Source organism: Chinchilla lanigera, unplaced genomic scaffold (genome assembly GCF_000276665.1).
Source record: "Chinchilla lanigera isolate Chin_1 unplaced genomic scaffold, ChiLan1.0 scaffold00055, whole genome shotgun sequence".
In the NCBI taxonomy this organism is placed as follows: Eukaryota; Metazoa; Chordata; class Mammalia; order Rodentia; family Chinchillidae; genus Chinchilla; species Chinchilla lanigera.
In genome coordinates, this window is record NW_004955456.1 from 55,942 (window position 1) to 65,674 (window position 9,733).

The window sequence follows — 9,733 nt, forward strand, 5'->3', positions numbered from 1 at the left end:
AGTTCTCTTTCTTGGTTGGGTCTTTCTCTGGTTTTGGTATCAGTATGTATTTCCTTGTTTTCATGCGTTAATTTTTTTTAGTAAAATGGGTCAAAGCCGAGCATGATGTTGAACTCCTGTAATTTCAGCACTCTGGGATGCTGAGACAAAAGGACTGCAAGCTTAGAAGTTTAAACCCAGCCTGGGCAACATAGCAACTTAACAAAACCTTGTCTCAAAATTTAAAAAAATTGGCTGGGGATATGGCTCAGTATAAATGCCCTGGACCAGTACCCAATGCAGAAAAAGTAAAATAGGCCTAGGTGATGGATAAAGTGTGAGGAAGCCATGGCAATGAATCTAACTGCCTCATCTCACAATGCTCAACGGTCACCTCCCACAGTCTGTCCTCTGGTACGAGGCCTGACCTACTCAAGGCAGCCCTCCCTCTCTGAGGTCAGGACATAGTCTAGAATAACCTGAGCATACTTATTGCCCTATTTCTAGGAGAAAGAAGCAGGAAAGGTCCGCTAAATAAATAGAAAACAGGCATCTGGCCTGGAAATTCAGAAGCAAGTTCAGCTTAAAAGCAATAATCCCTAGAAGGATCATTTCAGCACTCTGGGAGTAACTTTGGGCAAGGAAGGGCTCTGTTCCTTTGTTTACTACATGTAGATATCAGTTCTCTTCTCCTGTCCCTCAGATTTCAGAAGATGGGCCTTTGATCACCAGCCATTGAGAGATTCAGGTGAACATTATGAGCTACACATAGGAGAGCAGAAGAGGGATATCAGGACAATCCATAATGTGTAGCCTTTCTTTACTTTTTACTGCCCTACTTTAGACCCAGTGTCACCTGCTGAGAAAGAGCACAAGATTCTCAGACTTCCTTGCTATATGACTTGTTTGGCCTGCAGGAGTTACATAAACACAGAAACAGCCTAGAAACCAGAAATGCAAGTGTGGGCCTGGGTGCACTGAGGTGGATACAGATGAACTAGTTTGGATCTGTGGAACCCAGGGCCTCCCCATGAAATCTTCAAGGCCTATAACCCGTCCTCTCTGTTTCTTTTTCCTCAGTTCCTTCTGGGCAGGGCAATGAGGCTGGTCTCCAGCAGAACCCCAGAATCCTATCCTGTTCCTGTTCCAACTTCAGTCTCATGCAAAACTCTATCCTGTCAGCGCTACACTTGCAGCTCTGTGTCTTGCCATGCTCTGGTGACTTCAGGGGATCATGGGGAACTTACAGACTATGCAGCACATGTGCAACGGGAAAAGATAAAGTCCCTGAATCCCAGAACCATTTTGTCTCAGGGTAAGTGCTGATTGTCCTGAAGTTTTTAGATATCTGGGAAGCAAAGCATCAAGTCCATAACATACATTCAGAGATAAGGGCTACTGAAGGCTGGCCTGAAGTCCTGTTTTCCAGATCATCTGCACATTGTCAAAGTTGTTACTTTGGGGCATGTGCAAGTACATGTGGATGGGGTTACAAAGGAAGTGGAGATTTGTTGCCACCTCTGATGTGATAGTTATTCTCCTTGGACTGTTTGTTGACTTCGCTTTTAAAAGAAAGCAGTGCTGATTGAATTAGGACATTAACTTATCTGAAAGGAATACTGAAATAGGGGAAAGCTCCAAGTGTAAATGTAACACAAAGGCGAGGGGTGCCAGCCAAGACCAGCAGGCTTGTGTAAAAGCAGCATACATGGAGCTTATTGTGCTTGGGTGCAAGCAGACAAAATGCAAAATGACTATCTGGAACAAAGGGAAATGGGTCCCTTTTATAGGGATGGAAAGAAGGCAGGGGCATTAGGCAGGAAGATTTTCATAAACGTCTGTGGTTAAATTCTCCCGCAGCCTTGCATCTCAGTGGCCACAATCCTTGAAGTGGCTGGTGTAAATTTTTGGGTGGCTCCAGACGTCCCTGCAAAATTCCGTATCCTAACTTATCTCCTTTATGACATCCTCTGCTTGCTGATGATAGAGTTGGTGCTGAGCTGAGTACCCTGTGCAGAATATGCTTCTTCTGGCAAATAGGTTGGGGGCTGGGAGAATCAGGTCTAAAATACAAATCAAAACCCTCTTAAATTTGAGCTTCTTTCAGTAAGCATGCTATCATCAAGAACTCAAAAAAGACCTTGGGCAAAGGGAATTATCCTCAATGTTGACTGGAATGAAAACTAGTACAACCACTCTGGAGATTCCTCCAAATAACTAAAACCACTTGACTCAGGTATAGCTCTTCTGGGTATCTTCATAAAAAATGTAAGGACATGAAACAAAGATGAACGCATCCCCAGTTTATAGAAGCACAAATCATACCTAAATTTTGGAAACTACCTACATACCTATCATGAGATAAATAGATAAAGAAAATTTGGTGTATATATAGAAAATAGAGTACTACTCAACACAAAGAGATAAATTTCACTTAGGAGGCTGAGGCAGGAAGATTACTGTGAGATGGAAGTCTGCCTGGTCTTCATAGTGAGTTCAAGGCAAGGCTGAACTATTACATCTACTGAGATCCTGTCTCAAAAAAAGAGATAAATTTAATTCATTGGTGGAAAAATAGACACAAAGGGTTAAATATTGAATAGTTTCCTTTATAGGGAAATGTAAACATCTATATAATTTAAAGAGAAACATAAAGGAGAGATGAAGTGGAAAAAGGAAGCAGATTCTGTGGAGATGGAAGGGGACCTGGGGTGGTGAGGAAAATGTAAAGTAAAAATGATGAGGGTACAATACGTACATGTGCATAAATGCAATTATTATGAATCATAAGTGTGTAACAATGAAAGCAACCACAAAGAAGGTTCTGGCCAAGATTATAACGCAGGGCTAGCTTTGCCTAGCTCTCACTGAAAATAGCATGCGCTTTCATTCTCTCTTCCATCTTTTTGCCCCCACTTTTATGCAACCCCTCAGCAGTCCAAGCACCTAAAGCCTTTGGGTTCTACCATAGGGCCCAGACCCACAAGGGTGAAAGATTTTGCACAACACGGTGCCAACAGCCACACAAAATTCCAACAGCCTGGAGGGTGAGCTGACCCTGACCACATAGCAGCCCATGCCTCACAAAGGAAGACGCACCCTCTGAAACTGTTCCCTGGGCCACCATAAATTACAGTACATAATCCCATCCTAGTAAACCCATGCAAACTCCCGCTCCATTTGTTCTGTCATCAGAGCGGCTTCCCTTCTCTTGGTCAGTGCTGCTTTCTGCAGTAGAAGCCCCAGTTCCACATTCCTCTCCAGGGATATGAAATTAGTAGCGGACAACACTGTGAACATTGGGCAAGTGTTACGTGCTGCTCTGTGGGTATTAAACAAGAATCAGAGGCTGCTGTGTGGATAAGAAGGGTTTGAGGCCACTCTGGATATTACTGTTAAAGGCCATTCTGTGAATACTGGTACAAGAGGCTGCTCTGTGGATATAAAATCAGTATTAGATGTCATCATTTGGATATTAAATAAGTTATTAAATAAGTACTAGAGGCCATTCTGTGTACACTAAATTAGTATTAAAGTGCAGACTGTGGATACTGAATTATTAGAGGCCATTCTGTGGATATTAAGTAAGTATCAGAGGTTGCTCTGTGGCTATGAAATTAGTACTGGACACTACCACATGGATATTAACAGTATGAGACACTGCTCTGTGGATATGAGATTAGTACTCAGGCTATTCTGTGGATATAAAATTAGTATTAGGCATCACTGTGTATTAGGGGGTATATATTAAGGGTCCAGTGTTTAGAGAGCATAGGCTCCTCTGTTGGTTTGACACTAGTATCAGAGGCCACTGTGTAGACAGCACATTGGCACTGCAGGCCACAGTATGCAAATCTCCTCACTTGCTCCAGCCCTCAGTGTGGACATTGTCTTAGGGGACTCGTGCCTCGGGTGTCTCGTGGGAACAGTGGTTACTATGAATGACACCTTCTGCATGAAGCCCTTCCTCTGCTGAGTTCTCAGCAGACCCAGCCCTCAGGCCACAGACAAGAACCTTTGCGCTCGTGGTTGCACAGCAGACACAGCCACTACTGTCTCCATGCTTGAGCCCTCCCTAGTCTCACCACAGGGTGAAAATGAATCAGTCTCAAGCTCCTATGAGCCCATCAGTGGGGACCATCAAGGCAGGCACACTGTAGAATCTGGTGAGCCACCTTGTGCCTGCCCACTGGAGTGAGGACTCCTTCTTCATGGCCACATTCCTGTATACCTATAAGAGGCTGGCCACTACACGTCGGGTGCTGAAATTGCTGACCTAAGGTGTGCTCTACATCTAAACCCTGGCGGGGGGGAGTGCTACTTCCTGGTGGACACTTGGAATGTTCTGCAACTCTCTGTGTCCCAATTTGCTCTGTGAAAGCTGGGTAATCTGAGGATCTCCATCAAAGGATGCAGTTTGGACCAAGAGGGCAGAGGCTCAGAACACCTGCCCTAGGCCAGGTGCTGTCAGGTCAGTGACCCAGAGCTGTGGAACTTCCCCTCCACTATGAAGAAGCTCCCTACCTGTGGCCTCACTTAACTGAGTCCTCAGGCAATGAACTTTCTCCATTTTTCAATGAAGTTCTGAGTCCAAATCTGGAGTTCCCTACATAGATGTAGTTAGAGTGGGGACCCCCTCAGAGTAGAATGAGAGGCCCTGGTCCCACTGAGATACCTGGGTAGGAGAGGGCAGGGTTCATTCACTGAATACATGTATGTGAAGCACCTATCATGTGCAGCCACGTTTCCATTGAAGGAGAAACCTCTCACCTCCCCCCTTACCTCCGTTCTCATCAGGGAAGGAGATAGTGCCCTACACTGCCTGGCAGGTGGGGACACTAAAAGGGGATGCTAAGAGGCCACCCTCTCCTGACCTCCTCGAGGTGTGGATTGCTCCACCAGGTGAAAGGAGGACCACTAAATCAGGAAGTGAGTGGGCTTAGGGCCATGACAGAAGGCGCCTGTCTCCAGAGTGGGGGACATTTGAGGAACTGAGTTTGAGGTAGGCTAGGAAAATCCCATATCCCAGCGTGTTGTTGAAATGCTAGTAGAGGGATTGGGGCTAAGGATTTGCCTGCAGGAGGAAGACAGGCAACCAGGAAGCACAGGAGTAGCTGGGGGCTCAGAGCAGGTCCCTGTGAAGACAGACCCTCCACCATAGACCATCCCAGTCAGACATGCCCATATGATCATGTTTGAAGCCTGCATAAGAGGTGTGGGGAGCACACTGCTCACATGAGCCTCATCTATTTGCCCTCAGTGCCCAGCTGCATGTGGGTTGGGCACTACCCGGAAGACTTTCACCCATGCCCAGACCTAGCCAGACTAACCAGCTCTGTGCTGCCTCCTGATCAGCATGCTGGACTCACACTTCACTCTGCAACTGAATAGATTCCTGCCCCAGCTGGAGGACCTGGGGACCAGTGAGGATAAGCCCAAGGGTAAGCCTGGGGTGGGGAAGCCTCACGTGATTTTAATTGAATCAGCAAATCCAGAAATCCAGCAGGGAGCTCTGCAGGGGCCATGGATCCCACAGGCATGGGGGTACAGCAGACATGGCGTTGGGCCACATAAAGTAGCATACATTCACCTGAGTGGCCTTGGCTCAGAGGCTCCATGTCCAGCTCAAGGAGAAGATGAGGCAGTTGGTGTTGAGGTCAAAATGGTGTCCGTGGGCCTGCACTGCCCTTCACTGCAGAATGTCCTGAAGCTTGACTTGTGATGATAGAGCTCTGAGCAGACAGCTGAAAAAAATGAGAGTTTGTTGATCCACAGCAGCCGCTCAGGACAATGGACTATTAATGTCTGCATGGCATGAGTAGCGGTGAGGAGTGCTCTAAGCAGACCCAGCTGCTGCAGACAGAGATGAGGGAACCCGCTGGCGGGATGTGGCATTTCATCTCTTATCTCAGTGACTGTGGTCCAGAGAGCCGTCGTCTTGTTCCTGGCCACTTAGGTTCACAAGCTCAGGTTCATTTGCTCACCACCGAACAAATGACAGGAGGCCATTTATTTTGTTAAAAACAAAAATATTTACCCAACGCTAACTCCAAGGAGATGGGGCATTTTCCTCAAATCACCTTCTCACTCCTCATACAGTTGCTGGGCTCTTTCATATCAAGGAACAGGAAGGAGGGAAATACAGTGGAACAATAGACAAGTTCAAGCTTCTTCTATCCTTCCCAGGACCTAGCCTCTCCCTCCCTTGCATAGGGGTATAAAGTTGGAGTTGAACTTGGATGCCCACATCTGCATATTTTACCCATTCAATAGGGCTGAGAAGGGGTGGGCATAGGTGTTTTGCCTGTTTTGGAGAAATTTTGGGGAAAAAAAAAATCTAACTTACGTTTCCTTTAGCAGTGCCAGTTACAATCTCACTAAATGTTGACAGTGAGAATTGACAACTGAGACAGAACGCAGGAATGTCGCGTGACTCCCTCCACCACCCCCGACACAAACTGAGAATGGGATGCTCCACATCTCGGCCACTAAAGAAGTACGAACTACAAACACAGTGGGATTTCCCTCACTCCCACTGCAGCACCTGTCATCAGCGTTACGTAAGGGAATGAGTGTTGGTAAGGATGCAGAGAAATCGGAACCAATACACATGGTACATGCTCTGTGTGAGACACTCTGGCATTTCTGTAAAAAACTGAATATAGATTTGTAACCAGTACTGAAAAAAATTTTTTTTCCTTTAAGGACACCTGGCTTTGAAGCTTAGGGTATAAACAGCTTCCCCCTCCACCCCTCAGCCTAAAAAAAGTGATGAAATACACAGAAGAGCTAAAAAAGATGGCTGAAAGTGGCAGAACAAGTGCACCTGAAGGTGTTCTCTCTCAGTCCTCCCCACGCCTTACTATGAAGGTGTTCTTTCTCAGTCCCCCCCATGCCTTACTATGAAAGACCCTTGTCCACCCGTAAGCAGGGAGATGGTGATTTGAGGCAAGTGGCTCCCTCCATCTCCTTGGAGGTGGCTTTACATAAATCCCTTTTACCCAAATACATGCCCCCTATGGTTTGGTCACTGAGAAACAGAGAAACCTGAGCCTGTGAGCCTAAGTGGCTGGTAACAGTCTTGGCAACTGTGAAGGGACTTTAGTCCATGCTCCTGAGGGCCATGCCTTAGGAAAAGGAGCTGCCTCCTTGTGGCTAGCTGAACCTGCTTTTGGGACTCCAGGTGTGGCAGCAAATCAGCGAGATGAACACTCACACAAGACCAAGCATAGGAACAAACAAAGGTTTATTTAACCAGAGGCTGACAAACTGACACACAGTCAGGAAATGTTGACCTTGACAGGCTTTGTGATGAGTTTTTATACTTTTGTGGGTAACCATGCCAACTACATTACTTCATTTTGGAATTTAACAAGAATGCCACAAAATTGTCACGAGGTTCACATTTCCCAGAAGTTGTATTAGTCAAAAAGAATGGCGGTTAAAGGTTAGCTTACCCAATGATTTGTTCTAACTGCTTGTTCCTTTATTTAAGGACTTGTTCTTTCTTTGTGGGTTTGTGGTTAGCTACAAGGGGAGGGGTTGAGGAGTGAGTTCATCTAAAGTTTAAGTGAGTTTAAGTGACTTCTAACAGGGAGTTCTAAAAAGAAAATCTATGTCTCTTTTGCCCTATCACAGGGACATTTCAGCAGCTGCCAAGAACACCTCTGTACCCTGAAAACTTTCTCTTTTTTCCCATCTGCTGCGTCCACTGCCTACAACTGCTTTTGTTTATTCAAGGAAAATGATTTGGGGAGCTCTGATCTGGTAAACTTCCAAGTTCCAAGTTCCATCTGACTTGGAGCTCATGGGCTCTGCCTGTTTTCTCACTGGAAATGCACTCCAAGGATGTACTCTCTCCACAGTCTGAACCTCTGTTAGGTCATTTATCAGTGCCATTTTGGTGAGGTAAGGACCTTCCCTAGTTAGGCCATTCAGACCTGTTGCAGGGGCACTGTCATTCAGACCTGTCATTTTGGGGCACTGATTGCTGTGAGAAGAGATTAAGAAGTAAGAAAATTTCCAGCCATTTGTTTTGGTTTGGTTTGGTTTAGAATAGTCCTTTATTTAGGTCTGCTTTGATACATTTTCTTTAACCTTTCTCTTCCTATAATCACCTTTATTCTAGGATGAGCAGCAGACGTTCATTCAGTATCATCTAAAGTTGTGTAAACTATTTGGGCTTCAAGTCATTCTGAGGCTTCTTTGTGAGCCAGTACAGAGTTCACGGTTCTTGAACCACTTGTCAACAAGAAAAACGCTTTTAAAATTGAAGAAAAAAATTTAAAACTGCTAGTGTTTAAAAAGCTCTGTTATGAACTACTCAAAAGTGAAAATCCTTGTGCTGTTCTGAAGCTCCCTAATAAAGTCTTAGTTACCTGTAACTTTAAAATGGTGATTTTATTGTGATACACCGTGACATGTATAACTGAAAGCACACTCTGATTTCATGAGGCTGTCCTTAAGAAGATTCATTAAATAAGATTGGCTAAGATATAAAGGTTTAACCTTTTCATTTTTCTTTGTGGAGAATATTGTTTTGTTTTGTTTTTCTCTTTTGGAGACAAGATTTCACTATGCAGTTCAGGCTTGCCTGGAACTCACTTTGTAGCCTAGGCTGGCCTCAAACTCACTGTGATCCTCCTACCTCAGCCTCCCAAGTGCTGGAATTACAGGTGTGTACCACCATACCCAGCAAGAATATTGTTTATAACTGGTTTGTTTTTCATATTAGATAAGACATCTGATTATCTATATCAGACATCTGTCTTATCTATATCATATTAGATAAGACATTCTGATTATCTATAATTAAACTTTAGCACAATAAAAAGGTTATAAATTGACTAAGATCTTTAAGTGAAGGCAAAAAATAAAAGCTTCAAAAAATTCAAATTGAGTTTAACTAGGCAAGCAATCTCCTTTTAGAGATATATTTCCAACATTGTTACAATCTCAATCCTATCTCCAATATAAAGATTAAATCTTGCTTAAGACTATTAAAAATCATGAAAATAATATAATTTTTAAAAAGCTGATAAATTAGAACTTTAGGTCTTTGTTTCATTGTGTAGGCATAAATGTATATACTATGTTATGCCTATGTGTATACATGTATTTATACATTGTTATGGTACTAGATTGTTTTTTAAATGGTGCTCAATAATGAAAGAAACATAAACTCAAATATCATTTTTTCCACGACTTTTTAAAATTTTTTTAAAAGGTATAACAAAGGTGTCCTCAACTGCTAACACAAATTTTCCCTGCATTAGCCAATCAAATTTATATTTGAAATGTTTTGCTGTTTTTGTTTTGTTTCAAGACAGGGTTTCACTGTGTGGTTCAGGCTGGCCCTGAACTCACTATGTAGGCCCTGAACTCACTATGTTTAGGCTGAACATGAACTCACAGCAATCCTCCTGCCTCAGCCTCCCAAGAGCTGGGATTACAAGTGTGCACCACCATGCCTGGCATATTTGAAATACTTTAACTTTAAAAAAACTTTCAGTTTCACAAAAGTTAAAAAAGTAATTGCCAGATGTGGAAGTACACTTCTGTAATGTCAGCACTCTGAAAGCTGAGGAAGGAGGATCACTGCAAGTTCAAGACCACCCTGGGCTATGTAGTAAATTTGAGGCCCACCTGAATTACACAGTGGAAACCTGTCTCAAAAAAAAAAGAAAAAATTAAAAGCATGAAAAATATAATTTTTGAGTTGTTAGGATCTTAAAGACTCTTAAAAACTAGAGTC

General features: G+C 43.7%; 1 long non-coding RNA gene across 1 annotated transcript; it reads left to right on the forward strand.

The window, feature by feature from the left end:
- Window positions 1-5,264: 5,264 nt before the first annotated feature.
- Window positions 5,265-8,407, forward strand: LOC106149875. The gene is made up of 3 exons (XR_001236326.1): window positions 5,265-5,420; window positions 6,337-6,557; window positions 7,618-8,407. It is a non-coding gene; the product is annotated as an uncharacterized LOC106149875 (long non-coding RNA).
- The last annotated feature ends 1,326 nt before the right edge of the window (window positions 8,408-9,733 follow it).